The sequence below is a fragment of the Canis aureus genome, chromosome 16 (assembly GCF_053574225.1).
Source record: "Canis aureus isolate CA01 chromosome 16, VMU_Caureus_v.1.0, whole genome shotgun sequence".
Lineage (NCBI taxonomy): Eukaryota > Metazoa > Chordata > Mammalia > Carnivora > Canidae > Canis > Canis aureus.
In genome coordinates, this window is record NC_135626.1 from 33,989,178 (window position 1) to 34,014,234 (window position 25,057).

General features: G+C 45.5%; 1 long non-coding RNA gene across 2 annotated transcripts in view; it reads right to left on the reverse strand.

Annotated features, from left to right (window-relative positions):
• Nucleotides 1-25,057, reverse strand: part of LOC144285319 (uncharacterized) — a 122,350-nt gene that overhangs the window by 88,873 nt on the left and 8,420 nt on the right. For both annotated transcript variants that reach the window (XR_013353628.1, XR_013353627.1), the window contains exon 2: nt 23,302-23,473. This is a non-coding gene — a long non-coding RNA (uncharacterized LOC144285319). The remainder of the gene's footprint in view (nt 1-23,301; nt 23,474-25,057) is intronic.

The following is a 25,057-nucleotide window of genomic DNA, read 5'->3' on the forward strand; positions in this document are numbered from 1 at the left end:
TTGCATATTGACACACGTCTGCTACTCGGTGCCCTTCTTGTAAATTAATGCCTCTTTCCATCAGGGTCTGCATGGTGATGAGAGCAGATGGTTGTTAGTAGCAGAGTCAGGCTCCAGCTGCATGGTTTGAAATGAAACTCCAGGGTGCAGCTTGATCCCAAGCGATTCACTGTCTCCAGGCTAAAGCCCACACCTTCGCGGCCACCCCCAGAAAAGGCACATTCCCTGAGCTCTGTGAGATGGGAAGTGGTCGCCTTCCCTGCTCCCTCATGCTCTTCTGCCCACGCTCACCCCTTCCTGAGTGCAGGCAACTTGGTAAGGCAGAAAAAGAGGCACTTTGCTACAATAATGATGCCCCTTGGTTCTCCCAAAAGAGGGTATTTCTAATGGCAAAGTACATGTCTTTGGTCTTCACTCTGACAACTCAGCAGACCTAGGAGACCAGGGCTGGGGCTGTGAAAAGGATGGAGGAGGAGAGGATGGAGTCAGGACTCTGTGGGGGAGAAGTGAGAGCCTAAAAAGACCAGGAGGATCCCAGAATGGAAGTGCAGAAGAAGGGGAGCAATCAGAGAGAGAAGAGCCTTCCAGGGACTGGGCAACAGAGATTTAGGTATGGACTGGGAAGTGATCCAAAGCAGCAGCAAATAAATAGCTTTTACCCTCTGTGCATTCTTCATAGCTGGCTGTGGGTTAGAATTTTCTTCCGGCAATAGTCTGCATCACCACACCTCTGCAGATGTCATGGATATTAGCAAGGTTCCCTCCTGTGCTGGTACTCTACCTGCCTTCCCCTGACAGCCCATTGAGAGCCCAAGAAGGACATCATTATAATGATAGTAATAGGGATTATAATAACAGCAAACAGGGATTTAATGCCTCCCGTGTGTTGGGTGCTGGTCTAAGCACTTTACAAATATTAACTCATTTAACTCCTCTTGAGAGCCCTCTGAGGGGTACAGCTATCATCCTAATTTTAGTAATAAGGAAACTGGAGAGCAGAGAGGTTAAGGAATTTACCCAAAGCCTCACAACTGGACAGTAGGTCAAGCTTAAATTCAACCCAACCACTCTGGCTCCAATGAATGACCACAGGCCAGGATAAAGCTGAGGCCTAGAGCTTGTGGCCATGTCAAGGAGTTTGGCACCAGGAAACAAAATGAAAAGAAGAGGTCAATGGCAAAAATGAACAATGAGGGAAGACTTGAGTGATTGCCTAGAAGATTCTCTGGCATTCAGGACTGGTTTGGTATAAAGGAGTATGGCCCACAGTGAGTGGATGATTCCACCTTGGCTGGGTAGGCTGGGAGTAGCAGACAGAGCAAGCAGCCAGCACCCATTACATTAGGGAAGGAGATTCTGACAAGTTCCCACCTGTCATCCACTGCTGCTCCTGCATGTGACCTTTTCCCCTTCTCTGACACTTTCACTATATTGAATAGGAGGAGCCCATTAGTTAGGCAACAAATACGAACTGAGAGCCTCAGCTAAGCTAAACACTGTCCTAGGTGCCTAGGGTCCATGGCAGAGATCAAGACAGAACCCTGCCCTTAATGTGCTTGTTTCCAAATGCAACCAGAGGAGTAAATTTTGAGCCAGAAATGGAGTGACTGAATAGGATGAGCACATCCGAAAGGTTGCTTTGAAAACAAAAGTCCAAATATATTCTGAGAACAAACTGATTTTTTTACAGCCTTTTTATGCCAGTCTGTAGGGAATGTTGGTGCTAAGGAAACCAATCTGATAAATTTTCATCAAAAATTGGGAAATTAGGGCTCCCTGGGTGGCTCAGCGGTTTAGCGCCTGCCTTTGGCCCAGAGCGTGATCCTGGAGTCCCGGGATTGAGTCCCACATCAGGCTCCCCGCAGGGAGGGAGCCTGCTTCTCCCTCTGCCTATGTCTCTGTCTCTCATGAATAAATAAAATCTTTTTTAAAAATTGGGAAATTTTCTTGCAAGTGGTTCTCTAAGTCTTCTAAGGTTTAGCTGAACACCAAAAAGTTGTTCCAATAATCTCATCATAATGAGTCATTTGTATCACCTTTTATGAGTTCCATTCATTTTTTAAAATGTTTTTAAGTAGGCTCCATGCTGGGACTACAGAGACTGAACTCATTGCCTGGAGATCAAGACCTGAGCTGAGATCAAGAGTCAGATGCTTAACCGACTGAGCCACCAGGCACTCAAGTTCTATACATTCTTAAAGTGATAACATTTTAATGCACTTTGCAAATTATGGTGTCTTCCCTGAATGATATCTAAAGTTCACTTGACAGCCTTTATGTAAGCGTGTGTGCCATTCATTCCTTCATATAGTCAACAAGCAATTATTGAGTGCCTGCTCTGTGCTGGGCACTTGGAGTACAATGGTGGGAAAGACAAAGGCTTTGCTTTCAAGGGTCTGTGATATAGTGGGGACACAGATAACAAGAAAACAATTATAATACAGCATAAAATATAGCACCAAGCGGATGAGCACCCAGTAGTCCAAGGAGGACCTGGACTTGAGCAGTCAGACTGCATGAAGGAAGTGACATCTGAGACCTGCAGGCTGCAGAGAAGCAAGCATTAAAATACCCAGATTGAAAAAAAAAAAAATGCCAATACTTCTGGAAAGAACACTCAAGTTTAGGGAAAACCTACATTTGAATCCTAGCTGACCTGTTGGGTGCTGTTGGGCAGATTCCTTCATTTATCTGAACCTTGGCTTCCCAGTTGATGAGATGAGCTTATAATATTTACTCTGCAGGCTCAGGTTAAGGATTACTTATAAATTGCCTAGCACCGAGCCTGACACATAGTAAGTGCTTTCTAAATGGAAACCATTGTTTTTAGGTTAGTGAGAAGCCAATAAGCATTCATCCCTTTCAGTGCAGCAGGGGTAACCCTGAGCTGAGAAGAATGTGGTGGCCAGGGACTATAAAGTAAAAACATTGCCATATTTCCTCATTAAAATCTGGCTTCGAAAAAAAAAAATAAAATAAAATAAAATAAAATAAAATAAAATAAAAAAATAAATAAAATCTGGCTTCGCTTTGGAAAGGGGGAGATTTTTCCTACCTCCTCTCCCATATGCGGTGATTAACTAACCTGCTCCAAAGTGGGAGAAATGCCACTTTCCCCTCCAATAAATAATAAGGTGAAATTTTCCTACATGCTCCAGGCCACCCGGGGCTCATCTTTGTGAGCCAGCAGGAAACCTCTCCTGAGTGCTGAGGGTGACTGTAATTGAATCATTTGGCATGAAATTGGGGAAGGCACCGTAATAAATCAGACCTACTCCTGCATCCTCAAAGAAGCAGGCACCTAAGAGACCCAGATGCCAAACTAGCTGGGAGGGCCCAGCCACTGGGGCCACCAGGGGTTACATGCACTTCTGTACAGTTGGCAAATAGACACTTCCTGGAAATGTTGAAAGGAAGGATATCGAAAGGTCATCCCACCTATTTTTTGGCTCCAGGTAGCCTGCATTAACCTGCTGTACACAGATTGAGCTTTTGATGTGCTTATGAAAGAGATTCCTCAGGCAGTAGAAGCAGATAGTGGGATACTTTCCCACAGTAGTTCTGAGTCTGACAGTCTTGGAACCAAAGCTCTTTTCCATCTCTTACTAGCTGTGTGTCCTTGGGAAAGTTACCCAACCACACTGAGCTTCTTTGTTTGTAAAAATGGGGAATATAAAAATATGACCATATTAGTGTCCTACTGCTGCTATAACAAACTGTCACAAATTTAATGGCCTAAAACAACATAGATTTACTCTCTCAAAGTTCTGGAGGTCAGAAATCTGAACTCTGATTCACTAGGCTAAAGTCAAGGTTGCCTAGGTGGATTAAATCCAAGGTGAATTAAAGACCCAAATGTGGGACCAGAGACCATAAAAATTCTAGAAGGCACGGGCAGTAACTTCTCTGACATCAGCTATAGCAACATTTTTCTAGAGATGTCTTCTGAGGCAAGAGAAATAAAAACAAAAATAGACTATTGGAACTACATCAAAATAAAAAGCTTCTCTGCAGCAAAGGAAATAATCAACAAAACTAAAAGGCAACCTACTGAGCAGGAGACAATATTTGCAAATGATAAATTCAATAAAGGGTTAGTATCCAAAATTTATAAAGAACTTATCAGACTCAACACCCAAAAAGCAAATAATTCAATTTAAAAATGGGCAGAAGACATGAACAGACATTTCTCCAAAGAAGACATCCGGATGGCCAAAAGACATGATAAGATGCTCAACATCACTCTTTATCAGGGAAATACCTATCAAAAGCACAATGAGATACCACCTCACACCTGTCAGAATGGCTAAAATCAACAACACAAGAAACAAATGTTGGCGAGGATGTGGACAAATAGGAACCCCCTTGTGCTGTTTGGAATGCATACTGGTGCAGCCACTGTTGAAAAACATACAGAGGTTCCTCAAAAAGTTAAAAATAGAACTACCTTACAATCCAGTAATCACACTACTGGGTATTTACCCAAAAGATACAAAAACGCCAAGTCAAAGGGAAACATGCACCCCTCTGTTTATTGCATTATTTACATCAGTCAAATTATGGAAGCAGCCCGAGTGCCCACTGATAGATGAATGAATAAAGATATGATATACATATACAATGGAATATTATTCAACCATTAAGAAAATGAAATCTCGGGATGCCTGGGCGACTTAGTGGTTGAGTGTCTGCCTTCAGCCCAGGGCATGATCCCAGGATCCGGGATCGAGTCCCACATCGGGCTCCCTGTGAGGAGCCTGCTTCTCCCTCTGCCTGTGTCTCTGCATGTCTGTCATGGATAAATAAATCTTAAAAAAAAAAAACTTAAAAAAAAAGAAAATGAAATCTTGCCATTTGCAACAACATGGATGGAGCTAGAGAATATGATGCTAAGTGAAATAACGCAGTCAGAGAAAGACAAATACCGTAGGATCTCACTTGTATGTGGACTTTAAGAAACAAAACAAATGAGCAAAGTTAAGGGAGGGGAGGAACCAAGAAATAGACTCTCACCTGCAGAGAACAAACCGATGCTTACCAGAGGGGAGGTGGAGGCAGTAGAGGAACTAGTGATGAGAATTAAAGTGCACACTTATTCTAATGAGCACTGAGTGTTGTATGGAAGTGTTGAACCACAATGTCGTACACCGGAAACTAATAGAACACTGTATGTGAACTCTACTGGAATTAAAATTTTTAAAGTTAATAAAAAAAAAAATAAAAGTCAAGGTGATCAGCAGGACTGGATCCTTCTGGAGATTCTCAGGGAGGGATCCATTTCCTTGCTGTTTTCAGCTTTTAGTGGCTGTCTGTATTTCTTGGCTCATGACCCCTTCCTCCACTGTGAAAGCATATCACTCCAAACTCTGCTTCATCACTTTGCCTTCTCCTCTGCTTCTGACCTGCTTGCCTCCTTCTTATAAGGACCCTTTTGATTACACTAACTTTATCACATCTGCAAAATTACTCAGATTCCGGGGATTAGGATGTGGACATATTAGGGAGGACCATTATTCAACCTACTGTAACCGTAAAAAGACAAAAGAAGACACACTTTCAAAGTACCTTACACAGTTCCTGGCACCCAAAAGACCCGTGGTAACTTCCCATCCTTCTCTCTTCCCTGCTCTCCACAGAACACTGGTGCCCAGAGGGACAATCGCCAGACATGCCCTGCCCTGATTTCATGGCACCAACGGTGCACTCCAGCACCAAAGCATTTTTTGCCCACCTGGAAGCTGCATATCCTCTCACTGAGACTGACTATCCCTGGCTCTGTGATGAGTCACCTCTGGCTATCACAGACCATTCTTCTTGTCAGGGGTTGTCTGCTTGCAAGGAAGAAAAACCCACTCAAACTAGATGGAGTCATTGCAGGTGAGCATCCAGGGACAGGAACCTGGGCCACAGAGAGTCCTCAGCTGTGATAGTCTCAACTCTCCCTCTGGACCATGTGCTCTTGCAGCTCTGCTTCTCTTGGCTCGTGTTCCCCAAAAACCAGCTATAAAGTCTCTACCTCCATTTCAGCTTGCCCATGGGCCTGACTGGCCTTGGCACCAGCTCTGACCCCAACACTGTGTGACTTTTCCTTGCCCAATACCACCTCATCCAGCCAGTCTCCACAGGCTTTGTTCAACTTACCAATAGAAATAATGAATTGACTCCATGCATCGCAGAGGCCTGTCTGAGTCAGTTTGTGCTGCTCTAGCAAGTACCATAGACTGGGTGGCTTAGGGATGCTTGGGTGGCCCAGCAGTTGAGTGGCTGCCTTCAGCTCAGGGTGTGATCCCAAGATCCGGGATCAAGTCCCACATCGGGGTCCCCGTGAGAAGCCTGCTTCTCCTTCTGCCTATGTATCTGCCTCTGTGTGAGTGTGTGTGTGTGTGTGTGTGTGTGTGTGTGTGTGTCTCATGAATAAATAAATAAATCTTTAAAAATAAAAAAAAAAAGACTGGGTGGCTTAGAACAATGGAAATTTCCTTCTTAGAGTTCTGGAGGCTGGAAGTCCAAGATCAGGGTGTGAGCATGGTCAGGCTGTGGTGAGAACACTCTTCCGGGTTGTAGATGGCCAACTACTCATTGGATCCTCACAGGGCAGAGAGAAAGAAAGCAAACTCTCTTGTAACTCTTATATGGGCATGAATCCCATTCATGGGGGCTTTACCCCCAGGGCCTCATCTAAGGTCAGTTACCTCCCAAAGGATCTACCTCCTAGTACCATCACACTGGGTGGTAGGCTTTCAACAAATGAATTTTGGTAGGGACACAATCTAATAATCATCTCCCTGAGTTAGGATCCACCTATGGTTCCATTAGCTGTATGTAGTTAAGGGGCCAAGATCCCAGGGCACAAATCTAGGCTCTTAGAAGGAGAAAGAGCAGTTTCCAAAAAGTCAGTCTGGGCTACACCCTCGCTTTAAGGCATACATACTTGACAACCATCCATCTCTAAAAGGGACACACAACTCTGCTAATATTCAAAAGTGATCATTAGTTTTATTAGTGCTTGGAACACCCGGGAATCATTAATAATAAACTGCTGCCTAATCGTTAAGAATGAGAACTCCATGAATTGTTAATCACAAATCCCCACTTCCTTGCCCTACAGCTGACAGCCTAGAATAGTAAAAGACACCAACAGGGCCCAGAATCTGATGCTGCCAGCTGCTCTGTCCCTCAAAGCAGAGCTGTCCATTTTCTCCAAGGATCCACGAAGCTCAACACATGGGTGAGACAGCTTGATCTCAGGACTCTAGGAATGTCGTCCTGTAATCTTAGACCTAAAACAATCATTGTAACGCCGGGACACCTGCACCCCGATGTTTATAGCAGCAATGGCCACGATAGCCAAACTGTGGAAGGAACCTCGGTGTCCAACGAAAGATGAATGGATAAAGAAGATGTGGTTTATGTATACAATGGAATATTACTCAGCTATTAGAAATGACAAATACCCACCATTTGCTTCAACGTGGATGGAACTGGAGGGTATTATGCTGAGTGAAGTAAGTCAGTCGGAGAAGGACAAACATTATATGTTCTCATTCATTTGGGGAATATAAATAATAGTGAAAGGGAATATAAGGGAAGGGAGAAGAAATGTGTGGGAAATATCAGAAAGGGAGACAGAATGTAAAGACTGCTAACTCTGGGAAACGAACTAGGGGTGGTAGAAGGGGAGGAGGGCGGGGGGTGGGAGTGAATGGGTGACGGGCACTGGGTGTTATTCTGTATGTTAGTAAATTGAACACCAATAAAAAATAAATTAAAAAAATAAATAAATAAATAAAACAATCATTGTCCGGCAAGACAAGAAATCTAAGCCTGATGTCTGAGCTTTTAATGAGTAATGTAAAATGTGCCTATTTAAGAAAATGTGGAGTTGAGTCTTGACCTCCAAAAGCCAAGAATTAAATAGCAGGCAGGGAAAGAGAAAGAATCTGACCAATGAAAGACCTCAGCCACATCTCAGAAATCATGGGGGACAGAGTCACCATGTCAATGGTGTTACTTATCACTAAGGTCTTGCGAGTCTCGTGACCACATGGCCATTGTCCCAAAAGGGATGTGGGATATCCTCATGTGAGTAAGCCTCCCCCGCTCCCCTCACCCCCCCCAGCCCATGGAAAGGTAGCGGAATAAATGTGAGCTTGCTCCCACCCAGGCCCCACCAGACTTCCTCTGTTCCAAAAACACTGGAAAAACAGAGGTGGTTTAGGAAACTCTATTGGAACAACCAGACTCTTGCCATCAGGACAAAAAGAGGGGACCCTTCTCAGCCAGAGTTGACAGGGTCCTGCCTCTGCTGAGCCCAGTGTAATGGAACACAGAGGGAATGAGAGAGGGATGCGTGCTCTGTATGTTTATCAGCCCCTTTCCAATTTTGTGTCTGAAATCAAACAGCCAAGGATCTGTATGCTTTGAATTTTAATCTGTCCCTTTAAGGCAGTCACAGGTTATGAATACAGAGAACAAGTTCTGGGTACAGTGAACCAGCTATGTACATACATTTATCCCTGGTGTTTCCCTTTACCAAGTCCTCAGCATAGAAGTCCTCCTGCCTTATTTTAGCCAAAATTCTCATTCCCAAAAAAAAATTTTAAAAAGAGAGACATTTTTATTTCCATCCAATAAAGACTATCTGACCATGCTCTGAAGGCACACAGAGAGGCTGATGAAATCTCCTTTAGTCTCTCAAACACTTAATCTACTCTGACATCTCTGTCCCCAGGTGACCATGGTAGGGAAGGACTCTGCTATCACCGGAGGTTGGCCACCACAAAAGCAGATTCTTCATTTTCAAAACATCTTATCCACAGTGGCAAAGAAGAAAAACCCTAAGTATTCATTCTGTAGGGTCTCAAAACTGAAATAGAAGTTAAAATAATTATCAAAATGTGAATATTAGAACTTGGTGAGGAGCCATTGATTTTAGATATCTTGGATTTATGTATTCCTTTTATGTTGCCTCATGTTATGTGCTCCAATATCTTTGGTCTTGTTCTGCATTCTCAAAAGTTATGTTGCTGTCTATAGATGTAAGAGATGGAGTTCTAAATTATGAGGGGGGGAGGGGAACACATTATCTGAGTAGGAAAAGATGACGCCACAAGCAGCTCCTGAAGTTCCCTATAAATCAAAGCACCTGACACTCAACTTGGCCATGAGTAGATCTGACACTCAGCCAGGTCTCAGTCTACATATTTGGCAAGTATATAATGAATGGCTGATTGGGATTTAATCCTATTTAACTTGCAAATATGAAAAGAGAAAGAAAATGAGATAAGTTTTTTCAAGGCAAATTGGTTTTATTTTTGTAGAATCAAAGGGCAGTTCTGCTTTCTTTTCCCATTTTAGACTCTATTCAAGATGTCCATTTAAATCTAATCAAAGGCTTCTTCTCTTGCATACCGCATCAGTGTTCCTGAAATTAGGGGTGATCAACCACCATACAACTCAGAAAATATCAAGCCGTGTTGTTATTTTTTTTTTTAATTTAAGATCTGCTTTTATAAACAGGTTAAACTACAGAGTGAGCCTACAGACTTCATGTGAATTACACTTCCTCTGGGATTCATTAAAAAAAAAAAAAAAAAGACTCAACCTTTTCCAGAGGGAAATCTTCCAGCCATGAGCCACCTATGCAAACACAATTATGAAAAAGAACCCCCCTTCGCACAAAGACATTTATCCTTGTATTTTTCCCATTTGAAATCGGCCTTAATGCTAAGTGGACCCCTGCAGTTCATTGATTTCTTTCTCTGCTGCCTTCGAGGACAAAATTGCCTAGAAAAGGGTTACTAGGAGACTCAACTCTGCAAAGTAGATGGAGAAAGTTTCAGCTGGAAAATATTCCTCCAGGGGATGAGCCATGGGGCATTTTTCTGGCACCAGGAGGGTAATCTCATTGGAAACCGAAGGAAACAGAGCTGTACCCAGCAGCCTAAAATTCTAATGATCTGCTCCTTGCTCTGTCTCTATGGCCCTTTAGTCTCTCCTCCACCTTCTTCAGCTGGAAGAACTGCCCATCCTTTGAAGCCCAGCCCATCGACAACTGCTCTCTAAAGCTGTTTTGGCCTTTTGTCCAGATGAAGACAACCCTGGAGGAGAAAGGTATTTTTCTGTGAGGATGAATGAGAAATGGTTTGAAAATAGCAATGGGGCCCAAAGAAAGACTAATAATCACTCCGCACCTCACTGAACAGGACCACTAGACTTCACCTGCCCTCTAATTTGACCACATGTTGTTAAGGGTCAGAATTATATTCCCAGAACCTCCCACAGAGCCAAAGAGACAATCTACTCTCAGAAAATTCCTGGATACCATCGTCAGTGGCTCAGTCAGCTGAACATCCGACTCTTGATTTCAGCTCAGGTCACAATCTCACGGTGGTGACATAGAGCCCTGTATCGGGCTCTGTACCCACTGGGGAGTCTGCTCAAGATTTTCTCTCTCTCCCTCTGCCCCTTCTCTCTCTCTCTCTCTCTCTCTCTCTCTCATAAATTAATCTTTAAGAAAAAAAGAACATGGGGACACCTGGGCTCAGCAGTTGAGCATCGGCCTTTAGGCTCAGGTTGTGACCCTGGGTCCAGGATGAAGTCCAGCATCAGGCTCCCTATGAGGAGCCTGCTTCTCCCTCTGCCTATGTCTCTGCCTCTCTCTCTGTGTCTCTCATGAATAAATAAATAAAACATTAAAAAAAAAACACTATTGAGTAGATGAATGATGGAGGCCACCTACTCTCAGACACAAAGAAAGATGGGCATAGTGTTCTCCAAGAGCCACTGAGCATGACAGGATCCAGGGGGATTCTGAAGGCAGGAACCCCAAAAGTGGAAGGAAAGGAAAAGAAAGGAAAGGAAAAGAAGAAAGGAAAGGAAAGAGGAACGGAAAGGAAAGGAAAGGAAAGGAAAGGAAAGGAAAGGAAAGGAAAGGAAAGGAAAGGAAAGGAAAGGAAAGGAAAGGAAAGGAAAGGAAGGAAAAGAAGGAAGATCCAAAGTGCTGACTGACTCCACCACTCAGCTGCAAATCCTCTGTCAAGGGCCACTCTTCGGCACCTAAGGTGTTTTTGACCTATTATCCAGAACTTTGTTGCCTTTATATCCTCTCTTACCAGAGCTCACCCTGGGCCTCACCTAGCCAAATCTTAGAGAGAGCAAAAGACAGCCAGGAATATGCCTCTGATATGCAAACTAACCTATCCAGAGCCATACCCCTCCTGTCTGACCCATGCACCCCAGGAGGCAATGTTTTTATTCATCCCAGGGCCAGGTACCTAGCAACTAGGGGCCAGCTTTATAGCCTGGGGCCCATCAATAGCTGATCCTCCACTGCTTACTTACCCTGCCCTGCCTTGCCTTTGAAAACTCCTATAAACGTCAAGGCCTTGGCATTCCTCTCACTCCTGCCTTTCCACCTCCTGATCAACACTAGTGCTTCCCCATCTGGCCCTGCATGGCATGCCTCCTACTTCTGTGATGTGTGAGTATAATAAACCTCATTTTCCTGAGCTTCTCCCGGGTCTTCTCTTGTGGCTACTCCTGAGAGACCATCACCTAAAAGAACACACAGAACATGCCCTGACTCACACAACATACACACCAAAAGAGACTTCTCTTCCCTGTACAGTTCCACAAGCCGTGGGGCCAGATCACTGTGTCCTTCCTCCAGTATCACCACAACATGATAAGGCTCTTTCTACCTTTGGTTGCCCCATACTCTTTCATTCGCCACTTCTGGATTATATCTAGCCTGCAGCCAATAAAAGAACCAAATAACTCTCCACAGTGTAATCCCACAATGTAAGTTTTTCTGTTAGATCTGCAAGAAATACTCTCTTGTTTAGAGATGGGGTTGGTTCATGGAGAAAGCCGTTTCCCTCAGGAACAGGAGTAAAGCTAAATGAAGCCAAGCAGAGAGAGGTAGACATCAGAGGCCTAGAGAAACAGAGAAGCAGGCGCTCAGTTCCCAGAGTCCTGCCTTCCATTCTATGTGGCACCCCATACTCTAAATAAATAAATAAATAAATAAATTTTAATTTTATGATTTTTTTTAAGATTTTATTTATTTATTTGAGAGGGTGAGACTGAGCATAAGCAGGAGGAGCAGCAGGCAGAAGGAGAGGGAGAAGCAGATTTCCTGCTTAACAGGGAGTTTGACATGGGTCTTCATCCCAGGACCCTGAGATCATGACCTGAGCCCAAGACCAACCCTTAAACCACTGAGCCATTAAGGTGCCCCAAAATTTTAAAAAGCTGCTGTTTCAGATGCCTGGGTGGCTCAGTGGTTGAGCATTTGCCTTTGGCTCGAGTCAATCCTAGGGTCCTTGGATCAAGTCCCACATCCATCTCCCCACAAGGAGCCTGTTTCTCCCTTTGCCTATGTCTCTGCCTCCTTCTGTGTCTCTCATGAATAAATAAATAAATACAATCTTAAAAAAAAAAAATCTTCTGTTTCTAGTCAGCTCTATCCCTTCCCACCATCACATGCTCCTGATTTTCATCACAAGATCAGTCATATCAAACTTTGGACATTGGTACAAGGTCCTGCACCTTCTCAGCTGCAGCCTGCTTGTTGTGTTTCCTGAGAGCACCATTTCCTGTAGAATGTCCCCTCAACCACAGATTCCTCAATACTGTGAAGGACTCCACCACCCACTAAGCCAGGGAAACACTGGCATTTGGGGCTGAATTGTATCCCCTCCAAAATTCATGTTTTGTAGCCCTGATTTGTAGCTCAGAATGTGCCTGCGTTTGTCAATAGGGGCTTTTAGGAGGTGATTAAGTTAAAATGAGGGGAGCCTTGGTGGCTCAATCGGTTAAGCATCTGCCTTCAGCTCAGGTCACGATCTCAGGGTCCTGGGATCAGGTCCCATATCAGGCTCTCTGCTCAGCGGGGCATCTACTTCTCCCTCTGCTAGCTCTCTCTCTCTCTCTCTCTCTCTCCCTCTCAAATAAATAAATAAAACATTTGAAAAAAAAAAGTTAAAATGAGGGCTTTAGAATGGGCCTAATCCAATCTGACTGGTGTCCTTATAAGAAGAGGAAATTTGGATACAGAGAGACCCATCAAGGCACACAGACGGAGGTAAGACCACCTGAAGACAGATACAGCAAGAAAGTAGCCATCCAAAAGCCAAGGAGAAATGCCCTGGAAGAAACAAATCCTGATGGCAACTTTATCTTGGACTTCCAGCCTATAGACTAATAAATCTCCTGATTCCAGCCACCCAGTCTGGGGGACTTTGTTATGGCAACCCAAGTAGACTAACAGACTGACCGTACATCTCTTGGAGACTTCCAGTGTACACTGACAAGGCAGAGGCTCCGCGAAGTCCTGACATAAGGACGACTGTTTACCTCTAAACAGCCCTTCCCAAACTTCTGTATTTCTTCCCTGCACAGAACTGCCATTATCAAGGCTGATGGCAGAGAAAAGGCCATCTGGATATCAGTAAAAATTATGTTCTTGCTCTTCAGAAATAAAGAGGTAGGTAGAAAAAAAAAAAAAGAGGTAGGTAGATAATTATCAAAACCATTCCCAAATTATAAAGAAAGGAGGGATGCCATTAAAATGTCAAAGTCTTCTTGGTACAGTGAGAAAAGCACCAAAGCTAAAGCCAAAGTTCAGATTCCCTCTCTGCTCTTAACTGACTCAGCCACCTTGGTCAAGTCCCTTGCCTTCTCTGACCTCACTTTCCCCATTTGTAAAGTGAGTGGACCAACCCAATGATCACGTCAGCTAGATTTTGCCCAAGTCATCAAATGCTGGTGTGTCAAGGTTTCTTGGAGTTGCAGAGTTAACTTGCCAGACTCTCCTTCTCTTCATTCCTAACATTCCAACTGGAGTTCTCCTGTGGTTTACATTTTAAATTTGAAAGCATATCTCCTGACTAAGTGCCCAGTTTCTAAAGTTTCCAATGTTCCTGATCTTTAATTTTTCTAATCTTTAGCTGTTATATCAGAATAACACATTTTGATGAATAACCAGGATACCCCAACTCCATATATTTCTTTTACCCTTTGTCCTCTCTTCACAACTCTGAGCATTCATTTTATGCTAACCATCTCCAGGAAGGGATCACATAGCAAAATACAGAGAACAAATGAGTCAATTCTTGGCTTTTGAACTGAAAATTCATAAATCCTGGGTGGAATGGGGGTATAGAAGGTACATGAAGAAGAGTAAAACTGGACTGACTAGCTGGGGATTTCCTGGAAAGACTTCTGATTCCAAAATGGTAGAACAAAAATTCTTTCTACCCCCTGTCTTCCCTTCTCAAAACTCATCCCAAGATAATAAAGAGAGCAAGATACAGGAACATAAACTCCATATTAATGAGGCTACAAGTTATCTGTAAAGTCAAACCATGACATATAGAAATAGAGAAGAATAAAGGAATGAAAAATGACATGGCAGAGAAAGGTCAAAGCTGAGTGCCAGAAAAAGAGATCATAAGAAGCAAACCAGTTCATCACCTCAGACCTACAGAAAGGCAAAAAGGATTGGAGGCAAAAAAAAAAAAAAAAAATAGCCTGGAACGTGGTGCATGGTAAATGGTGGACTTCTTGAAAATCCATATAAAGAACACATTGACCTTATGATAGCTGAGATCCAAGATGGCACCCAAGGATCCCCATTTCCTGCCACCCACATTTATGTTATGCCCTCCTACGCTGGACCAGGGTCAGTCTGTGTGGTCAACAGAACATCACAGAAGCAACAGTAAGTCTAGCAACTTCTAGGACTAGGTTATGAAAGACACACTGCAGTTTCTATGTGGGCCTCTCTCTCTCTCTTTCTCTCTCTGTCTCCCACCACTACCACCATGAGCTAGTTTGGGACTTTCTCAACAGCAACACTGGAAGCCAGAAAATAATGAAGCAGCATACTAACATTCTGACTAAAAATTATTTTCCGTCTAAAATTCTTGCCCCCAGTGAAACTATCAACCAAGTGTGAGGTGAGGATAAAGATATTTTTAGATAGTCATAGACTCAAACATTTCATCTCCCATGGATCCTGTTTCAAGAGCTGCCAGAAGCTGTACTTGGTCAACATGAAGGACTAAATCATGACAAACAGAGCCACCAGGTTAAGGAAACAGAGTTCCCAGCACAGATGAGAAATAAGGGGGCCCCCAGGAGTATGGCCATTCAGTGGGCCAGGACGGGGTGGAACAGGAGCACAAAGGACTCCAAGAACTTTTTTTCTCCTTGGGGGGAGGTGAGGGGGTGATAAAAGGTTTATATGCAAATTTGTATTAAAAACTGCCCTACCGAATTATTAGGGATATAAGGAGGTTTCACCAGGAATGCAAAGAAAACAAATAAAATGTCACAATTATTAACTTTATGTTAAAGATCTATTTATTTTAGAGAGGGGAAGACAGCAAGGGTGGGGGTAGAAGGAGAGGGAGAGAGAATCTCAAACAGACTCCCTCGCTGAGCACGGAGTCCGAATCAAGCCTCAATCTCATGACCCTGAGATCACAACCTGAGCTGAAACGAAGAGTTAGACACTCAACTGAGCCACCCAGGTGCCCAACAATTATTAACTTTTTAAAAGAGCTGTTCAGGGGTGCCTGGGTGTCTTATTCAATTGGGCATCTGCCTTCAGCTCGGGTCATGGTCCGGGAGTCCTGGGATCAAGCCCCACATAGGACTTCCTGCTCAGTGGGAAGCCTGCTTCTCCCTCTCCCTCTGCTGTTCCCCCTGCTTGTGCTGTCTCGCTGTTTCTCTCAAATAAATAAATAAAATCTTTAGAAAAAAAAAAAAAAGAGCTGTTCAAAAAAGGACCTAGGATCAGAGTGCATTCTATAGTGAATATTAACAGTATCGTTGTGCTGTCAAAAAACCTCTAAGAAAATTGAAAGAATGAGTGACTTGAAGAAGGTGAACAAAAGCAAAAAATTCTCATCTCCCATAATAGGAATTAAGCTGAAAATGTCTAAAGTGGACAAATCAAGAGAGAGCCATAAACACATATTATTTATGATCTTGGAGAAATAGCTTTTTCCTTAAATGAAAAAGGATGCCTCGGGGGAACGGAAAGAAGCTGGGGAGGGGGCAAGGAGGGCTGGCGTGGCTCCTTTTCTTTACGAGGCTTTCAGCAGTATTTGTTCTCCATGAGCCGAGGCCTAGAGGAGGAGGACGAGGACTCCCCCCTGAAACTCTGGCATCACATGAGAGTCCTAGCATTTGTCCCACCATGGGAAAAGGGAGAGGGACCCCAGGCAGGACAGAAAGTGTCCCTCACCCAGCACAAGAGGGGCTTGAGCTAGAAGTTAAATTCAGCCACACAAAAGTGAAACTCCATTTCTTAGCCAGTTGTGTGAATGACCCAAGAGGCATAGGCGTTCACTGCACGGCCCAGTAGAACTTTCTGCGGTGGTGGAAGCAGAAACTGAACCTCGCTTTCTTGTTGTTGTTGTTGTTGTTGTTAAAGATTTTGTTTGTTTGTTTGTTTGTTTGTTTGTTTAAGAGAGTGAGAAAGCACAAGCAGGGGGAACAGCAGAGACGGGGAGAAGCAGGGTCCCCACTGAGCAAAGAGCCGGATGATGTGGGGCCCCTTCCCAGGACCCTGGGATCATGACCTGAACCAAAGGCAGACACTTAACCGACTGAGCCACCCAGGTTCCCAGGAACTGAATCTTTCTATTTTATTTAACTTTCATCATTTTTTAAAAGATTTTATTTATTCATGAGAGACACACAGAGAGAGGCAGAGACACAGGCAGAGGGAGAAGCAGGCTCCCTGCAGGGAACCCGATGCAGGACTCGACCATGGGACTTGGGGATCATGACCTGAGCAGAAAGCAGATGCTCAACCTCTGAGCCACCCAGGCACCCCAACTTCATCATTAAATGTAAATATCTATGGGTGGCTAACAACTATCCTCGGGGGTGGCAGAGCCGAGGGCCATCCCTGTCATTCAGTAAATAAATATCGTTGTCTCCTGTGTGCCCAGCTCTGCTCAGGGATATTGAACGAAACATCCCTAGTCTTTCTAGTCACAAGTGTACAGAGGTAGGTAAGACAATCATCACCGTGATGAGTATGTTATTGCAAATTATGTAAGTACAATTAAGGAAAAGGATGGGGTGCCACAAGAAAGTATAACTGAGACTTCTCATTTAGACGGGGGAGGCTCTCAGGAAAGAAAAAAAGGAAAGCCAGGCATGACCATGTGACTGGAAGTCAAGGCACCTGCAGCCCAGGGTTGGAGAGGCCCATGGAGGTGAGACTGCACAGATGAGCCAGGATCAGACTATAAGGGCCGCCTAGGCCAAGTGGGGGATCTTATATTTTCTTCTAGGTGACAGGAGCAGAAAAGCTTCCAGTGCAAGGGCAGGCGGCTTGGGCACATTTGCACCTTGCAAAGACGGCTCCAGGACTGGTGTGGAGAATGCAGCAGAGGGGCAGAGGCTCCTAGGAGGCTGCCCCGGGCAGGGGTCTGGGGAGAGGTGACAGGGACTCTGGCCAAGCCAGAGGCAGCTGGGTAGAAAGACGTGACCAGGTTCCAGAAGTTTCAGGGAGAGTCCAGGAATGGGTTGGATAGGGGAGGGGGACGGCAAGGAGGCTCCCTGCTTCCAGCATAAGCAAAAGGGGATGCTGTGCCAGAGCTGAGCGGGTACCAGGTGAAGAAGGAGGAGCCAAATCTTAGAGGGTCAGAGTCCCTCCCTTGGCTCCCCCATGGCTCCTCTCTCCCTAGGCCTGGCCCTCAGCTCTTCCTTCAAGAGCTGCGCCCTCTGGTGGCCAAGCTCCTGCACCCACTCCCCACATGCGGGTCTCCCAGCAATCTGGGTCTCCAGGGCAGGTGCTCATTTTCACCTGGAGTTCTCGCTGCCAGTTGGTGTCTCTCCACGCCCCGTGCCTGTGCTGAAAGGGACAAGAGCCTGTCCCAGGTTTTCCGGAGCAAAGACCCCATGCTCAGGACAGGGTTGGGGCTCAGCATGAAAGGCTGAGCGTGGGAAGGACCCGGTGTCAAATTCCAGGACTTAAGTGTGACTGCAAATCCAGGAGAAGCCAGACCAATAGGGGCAGGGGGCAGGGACAGAGCCCATGCAGGATGGAAGGCAAGGGTCGGCAACAAGGCAGAGAGCCCCTAGAAAAGGTCCTGGAGAAGACTGCCCCTACCCCTCCACCATCACCCCTACCCCGGGGAAGTGGAATACAAGACAAGGGGGTCTCCTCCACCTGCCTGCAAAGGAGGTCCTGGGCTAACTCAAGGAGAACATTTCTGATTAATTCTGAAATGCTGCGCCCTTCACACAGAAGAACCACTGCACCCCAAACTCAGCAAAAGCCTCACAACCAAGGTCAGCCTGGTCCAAGCGTCTGTGCCCTGAAGGAGCTCAGTCTGCCGGCTGTTCTGGGGCTGTGCAACCCTCACCATAGCTCTTAGGCTCACCAGTCCCAAAGCGTCCCCTGTGAGGCCTCCAATGAGCTCGCGTTGGTCTTCTTGGCCCATTACCTCACTGTTAACCCAGTCTGAGCCCTCGGGTATGTATCCTTTCTTCATCTAGGACAGAGGTCTTAGAATGGTTAAACACAGAGGATTCAGGTTTGTCCTGGAAATCTGAAGAGTCACTGACACCACCCACCAGTGATTCATGTGCAAAGAAGAAATGGGGACTACCTGGGAGGGTACTGCTCTCCACCTAAGAGAAGAGGAAATGATATATATAAACTTTTGGGAAAGGTTGGTGGGGGTGGAGGCAATTCTGGCCACAACCCTGGGAAGAGGAGTTGGCTGGAATAAGAGCCGCATGACAGTCTCTGCAAGGTGATGTGAGCAGAAGCCAGCTCTGCTTCATAGCCTACATTCCATGCTTCCAGACCACAGGCCTCAGCATAAATGTCACCTCCTCCAAGAGGGCCTCCAGGAACCCCAGACCAGGTAAGTTCCCCCTGCCATATAGTCCCATAGAGCCCTATACTTCCTTCTCTGAGTTCATCAACTTTCTAGCAATTGCCTGTTGACTTATCTGCCCTCCCCCACCCTGGACGTCACCACCATGAGCTCAGGGACATCTGTCTTGTTCACTGTCATATGCGTAGCACCTGCAACAGTGCCTGGCACAGGACCAGAACACCGGCACAAGTGTAGGCACTCTCCCCATTTCAATCCCCTGTCAATAAGGGAGTCAGTTCCTTCCTCAGGGAAGGCACCTCACCATCACTGCCCTCCAGTGCCAGAGACCTCCCCAAGGAGCTGGCAAGAAGCCAGAAGAGGCTGCTCTTTCATAAAAGTAGAGAAATGCTGCACTGGTGTCCCTACCACCCATAAATGGGCCTAGCTGGGAAATGCCTAGTGCACACACTTACACATCCTAAGCAAAGGATTCCAAGGTCAAGGCCATATCTCTCCCATCAGAGATTTAAAATGTTTGCACTAAGGTGTTGCAGACAGATGTATATTAATTAAAGTAACTGTTCTACCAGAAGCAACATCTCTTCAGCCTTACAGAAGCTATCAGATACCACTAAAATATTCAGTGTCGTTTTTCCCAGACTTAAATCATTTCCTCAGCCACAGAGACCATCAGTTTAGAATCTGATGTACAGCTATCAGAGAGAATAACAGACACTTGCTGCTCCAACCTTGACTCCTAAAATAAGATAATAATTCTTTTGACACCTCAGAGAATATACCATCAGTTGGTCAAAAATGAATGAAGTCATCTAACTATATTTCCACGACCCAGTGGGGGTTGATTTAAGCACATTTGTTTTAAAGAACTGAAGGCGGGGAGAGGAGATTGCTGATTCTTTTCTGGAAAAGTCATGGATTTACTACTTGACCGCAGGCTAAAACCATATTAATTTTATTTCAAATGTATGTATCCAAGCTAAGAGAGGTTGTCGTGAAAGGTTTAAATCTTAAATCAAATGTTCTTTCCAATAAGGTCATCAATGACAGGCTGAAATGTTGCAAGGGATGTATTACATGATGGATGTTTGTCATTTATTCAAAGAAAAATGCTACAGAGAGCCTAAAGGGTCATTTCCCAAACCACAAGGTATTCTCAGGAGGTAGAGCTGCCAAATGATGAAGTCCGAATTGCCCCGCTCCCTCCTCCTGCCACATTCATTACTCCTGCACTTTGCAAGGAGGAGCATCCTGCTATTGCTCTACTGTCTCCCCACATCACCTGCCTAAAAAGCTTAGAGCAGCACCGTTTGAGTGTGTGCTCTTCAGGAGATCACCAAACCCCAGGAAGGAGAGAAGGAGAGGAATTCTATGCAGTCACAGGGGTTTGGAGGCTTTTCCTGATCATGCTGTTTATGGACACTTTAGGATGCTCCTATCTGGGGATAACCGAGGATACAGAGGTACGTGTGGATTCAAATTCCACTAGTTGGTACAAGTAATAACACCACAACTATATCCCCAGCTTCTACAACAGTGATGATCAGATATTTGCAGAATCCCTGAAGCCTCTACAACAATCTCAGGCTCCACAGAGCAGAGCTCAAAGACCACTGAGGATTTTGAGTTTGCGTGGGTGGAGGCAAGGTCAGAGACTGACCCCATCACTTCCTTGTTGGGTGACCGTGTATAAATGATCAAACAAAGCACCAGCCTTTCTCCGGGGCTCCCCCAAGTCCTCCCAGAATCCCTTATTTCATGCTAAAGACTGATGGTATCCTCATTGACAAGGAACTATAATAATCAACCAGCAACAGTGATTGCAATAAGCAGAATGCCTCATAGAACAGGTCTAGGTGCAGAGAGCTTTATAGATTGCAAAGCATTTTCAACAGATGTTATCTCATGCCCCACTCCTGACCACCTTCTGTGGGAGGGAGGGAGCCCAAGGCTATCTCCCGAATTACAGACCAAGAAGCTGAAGCTCAGAGAGGTGAAACCACTAGCCCAAAACCACACAGCAAAGAAGATGTACCAGAATTAAGACCGAGAGCTCCCGTCTCCAGCTCCAGTGCTCTCTCCCCTTTGCAGGGTAGCCTCCTCACCCAGTGCCTGGAAGTTCTGGTCACACAGCACACACAGGGGTATATCACACACACGCAGTCTACTCCCCGAGGCTTGAAGTCAGCCTAGGATCCCAGGAAAAACAACTGACCGTGTCACATGACTACCATGGATTGAGTTTTGTGAGGGATGGAGCCAATAACCTGGCTCTTGCCTGATACCCAAACCCATTTCTTGGGCATTGCGAACAAAGTTTCATATACCTCCAAAGAAAAGACTATGCTAAGGCGATACTGTTGCTCTGGGTTCTCTGGTTAGTGATCTTCCACAATATTGATTTTCCATTCTAAAATTGCATGGAAAAGTCATTTTAAAAGGATAACCTCCTATACTCATTATAACCGCCAGTATGAACAAGTCATCTTTGTTACCATATTCAAGTAGCACTTGGTATTGGAAAACTCTTTGCAATTCACAAGTCTTCTGGACTGGCAACTGCAAGCTCTCTAAGCAAAGCACAAAATCTGGAAAGTCAAATGGTAGAGCAGCCTCTTGGCTTCACACACACAGAAAACACTCCCTCCGTGCTCAGGTCTTTCCAGACTGCTGTTCTCAGAGGTAGGCACCTCCAGTTTCTAACAGTCTCGTAAGTGGCCAGCCTTAGAGGCTTAGGCTCTGGGGATGCCCCATGCTCCTTCCCAGAGGACCCCCTGTATCTGGGCTTCCCTGCCAGGAGGGATCTAGAAGATAATCTTATCTCACAACCTCATTTTACAGATAAGAAAACTGAGGGCCAAAAGAATTGAAGTCCCTTGCCCGGAGACCACCAACAACTAAAGGTACAAGCTAGGGCACAGATAAGCCAACGCAGCAGGTGTGGATCCTACATGGCTATGATCATATATTCAACACTTTGGGTTTCTCCAGGATAAACATAACTCCTTTGTAGTGCCAAGCTAAGCTCTGTGCCTTATAGGATCCTTATGTCAACAGAACAAAAGACATACATTAACAGCCTCGTTTAATAAATAAGGAAGCTGAGATTGACTTGTCCAAGTCCTGAGACCAGTAAGAAGCAGAACCAGAATCCCCAGCTTTGCCTGGCTGCGAAGTGTACACTCATTCTTCCTTCCTCAACCTGGGGAGTCTACAGAGGCATTCGGTTGGGCTGGGCTGGAGGCTGGAGGTCACTTGGATTTTGGAAGTACAGTTCCAGGTAGGCTGCTGAGCCCCCTAGTCCTTGCTTTCGGAGCAGAGAACTCTTTCTGCTTAGCTGCCAGTCTAGAGCTTGCAACAGCTAGATGCTTACTGCCCACCTGAAGACACTGAGGCTCTTCTCCTGACTGCGGCCCAGAAGGTGCCTTTTTATGAACACAGTGGCTGGGAGTCGCCACCTTTAACCTGTCCCCACCATGCTATAGCCTCGGCTTCACCCGCTTCCCGTTCTGGCACCAGGCAGCTGGCCAGCTTCAAAGACTGTATCAGGAGGCATAGAAAACCTCCCAGCCCAAGAAATAGGGCCAAGGTCCAGGAGGGGCCTGCAGCTCGGACCCACGTGACTCCGCCTGCCACCTGAAACCTGTCTGACACTAGCACAGACAGCCCCCAGACCGGACAGCCTGCCTCCCCTGGGCCCTGGCTCCACGCTTCAGGAGTCTGCTCACTCAGACTGCCCCTGTTTGCTGGTGGGAAAAGGAAAGCAATTGATTTTGTTTGGGAGAATTTCATGTTAGTCCTTTTTATTATCTCAAGAAGGGTCAGGAAATCCTCTGAAGCAAAATCAATTACAGTCGTGCTCGGGGAGGCCGGAGCAGCCCTTTGGCTTATGAGCAACAGGCAGGTCTCCCGATGAGAAGCCCCGGCCTGTGAGTGGCCGCTGGTCCTCTCCCTGCTGACTTGGACTCTGCCCTCCATAGGGCAACTTCATGGGCTTATAGGATGGCCCTGCCCGCCCCCCAAGGCCCTCAGTAGGGGATGGGACTGGGAGCAGGAGGGGTGAGAACCCCTGGTCCAAGGTGGCTCACTTGATTCCTTCTCCCAAAAATTAGGGAGTGGACACAGAGCCTCAGAATGTGGTGAGAACAGAAGGGGTATTAACCTGGCATTTGGGGAGAGGGTATCTTCTTGCCACATATTATAAAAAGCAGAGGGAACCCATCTGAGCAGAGAAAGAAGCAGCTGATGGATGGGAAGAGGCAGAAAGCCAAGACAGAGCTCCGGCAAGTCTTCAGATCCTGGCAACCAGCCCCCATGACGAGGCTTGACTGCAGGTGGGTTGGCAGTCCCTCCGCTTTCACAGTTAAGCCGGCTCCAGCCGATCTGTGCTGTTTGCAACCATATATTAGAAATAATGTTGGCGCACCTGGGTGTCTCAGTTGGGTAGCGTCAGACTTCTGATTTAGGTTCAGGTCATGATCTCAGGGTGGTGAGATGGAGCCTTGTGCTGGGCTTCGGGCTCACTGGGCGGTCTGCTTGAGGATTCTCTCTCTTTCTCTCTTCCTCTGCCCATCCCTCTGCTCACGCTCTGTCTCTCTCTAAAATAAATAAATAAATATTTTTTAAAAAATAAAAGAAGGACTAAGTTTTTTCTTCAGTTTCTTTGGTAACTATAAGAAAATTGCCCCCATAAATGTGCTCAAGAAATAGTATGTCATATGAAATATCCAGAATAGGTAAATCCATAGAGACAGAAAACAGATTGGTGGTTGCCATGGGCTGGGGAGTGACTAACTTTAAATGGGCAGGGGGGTTTCTTTTGGGATGCTGAAAATGTGTGAGAACTTGATACAGGTGCTGGTTGCACAGCATTGTTAATGTATTAGATACCACTGAATTGTACGTCTTGAGATGGATAATTTTATGTTATACAAATCTCACCTCAATTTAAAAAAGGAAACTGTGCTATACCTATGAATAATAGGAGGTCCCATTAGAGATGCAGAATTTACCACCTAACTGGCTGAGCATCTCATTCATTTGTTCCTTTATTCATTAATTCAACAGATATAGATGAAGCACTGGCTTCATGCCACTTTGCTGAGGGTGCTATGGTGAGGGCTTGGTGTGGACAGTTAACAGGCTGTAACATTAAAGTACAGCAGGAGGACTCAGTGCTTTGTCCTCTACGACTCACTCCTCCCTTTCTTCTAGAGGCAGAACTCCCCTTCCAACAGGGAATGCATTCTCTGTGGCCCAGAAAGGAGGCTCACTCCTTCCAAGAGGTCAATCAGAGGATCCCCATCTTCCTGACAACAATAATTGGTTCAGGAATGGACATGTGACTAAAGATGAGCCCCTCAGGATGTCCCTGGAGCTTTTCTGCCATTGCTACCCTGAAAGACCCTGTCTTTGCACTGGTGTTGCTCAGCAGGAGGATGTAAGCATTGGAGGCTGGTGATCTTGCCCATCAGGGGAGATAACTGGTCCAAGAAAGGGAGAGGGACCCAGAGCCCTGAAATTAGCCACGCCACTGATATTTCCAGTGATTGAGCCAAGAAACTCTCTTCTTTTTGGCTGAAGCCAGTTTGAGTTGTGTTCCATCAATTTTGTTGAAGATTCTTCCTCTCCAAGGAGGACAAGCATTGCAGCAAGATGGGTAGGGAGTGAGTGTGCCATAGAAGCTCATAGCAGGAGCTTCTACTGGAAGATCATAGGTTGTACGAGGCAACCGGTCCTAGAATTTACATTAATATTTGAGATTTTAGCATGGACTATTGAACATTTTTGCTCAAACTGTTATTGCTGTAAATCACTACATGATGATTTCTAAAATATTTAATCTCAATGATGCTTGAGAGACACTACACCACGGCATACTGTAAGCCATTGGAGAAGAGTCTACAAGGTGGATATTCCCAGGGCCTCTGTGTTTCCAGAAACCTGAGAGAATAACAGGCTGGAGCCACACTATGGTCCTGGCAGTGCAGGGGGAAACCACAGTCGACACTGGCAGCCCAGAAGAGACTGAACTGATCATGAACATTTGGTGCCCTGTCTCCCATCCTTTATCCCAGCAGGGCTGAGGTTCATTCCCTCAGGAAGGAAGCAACTCTGCTCCCTTCCTCTCCACCCACCATTGGGATTCCTCTCTAATGGTCTGATTCTCAAAGCTTCAGGGA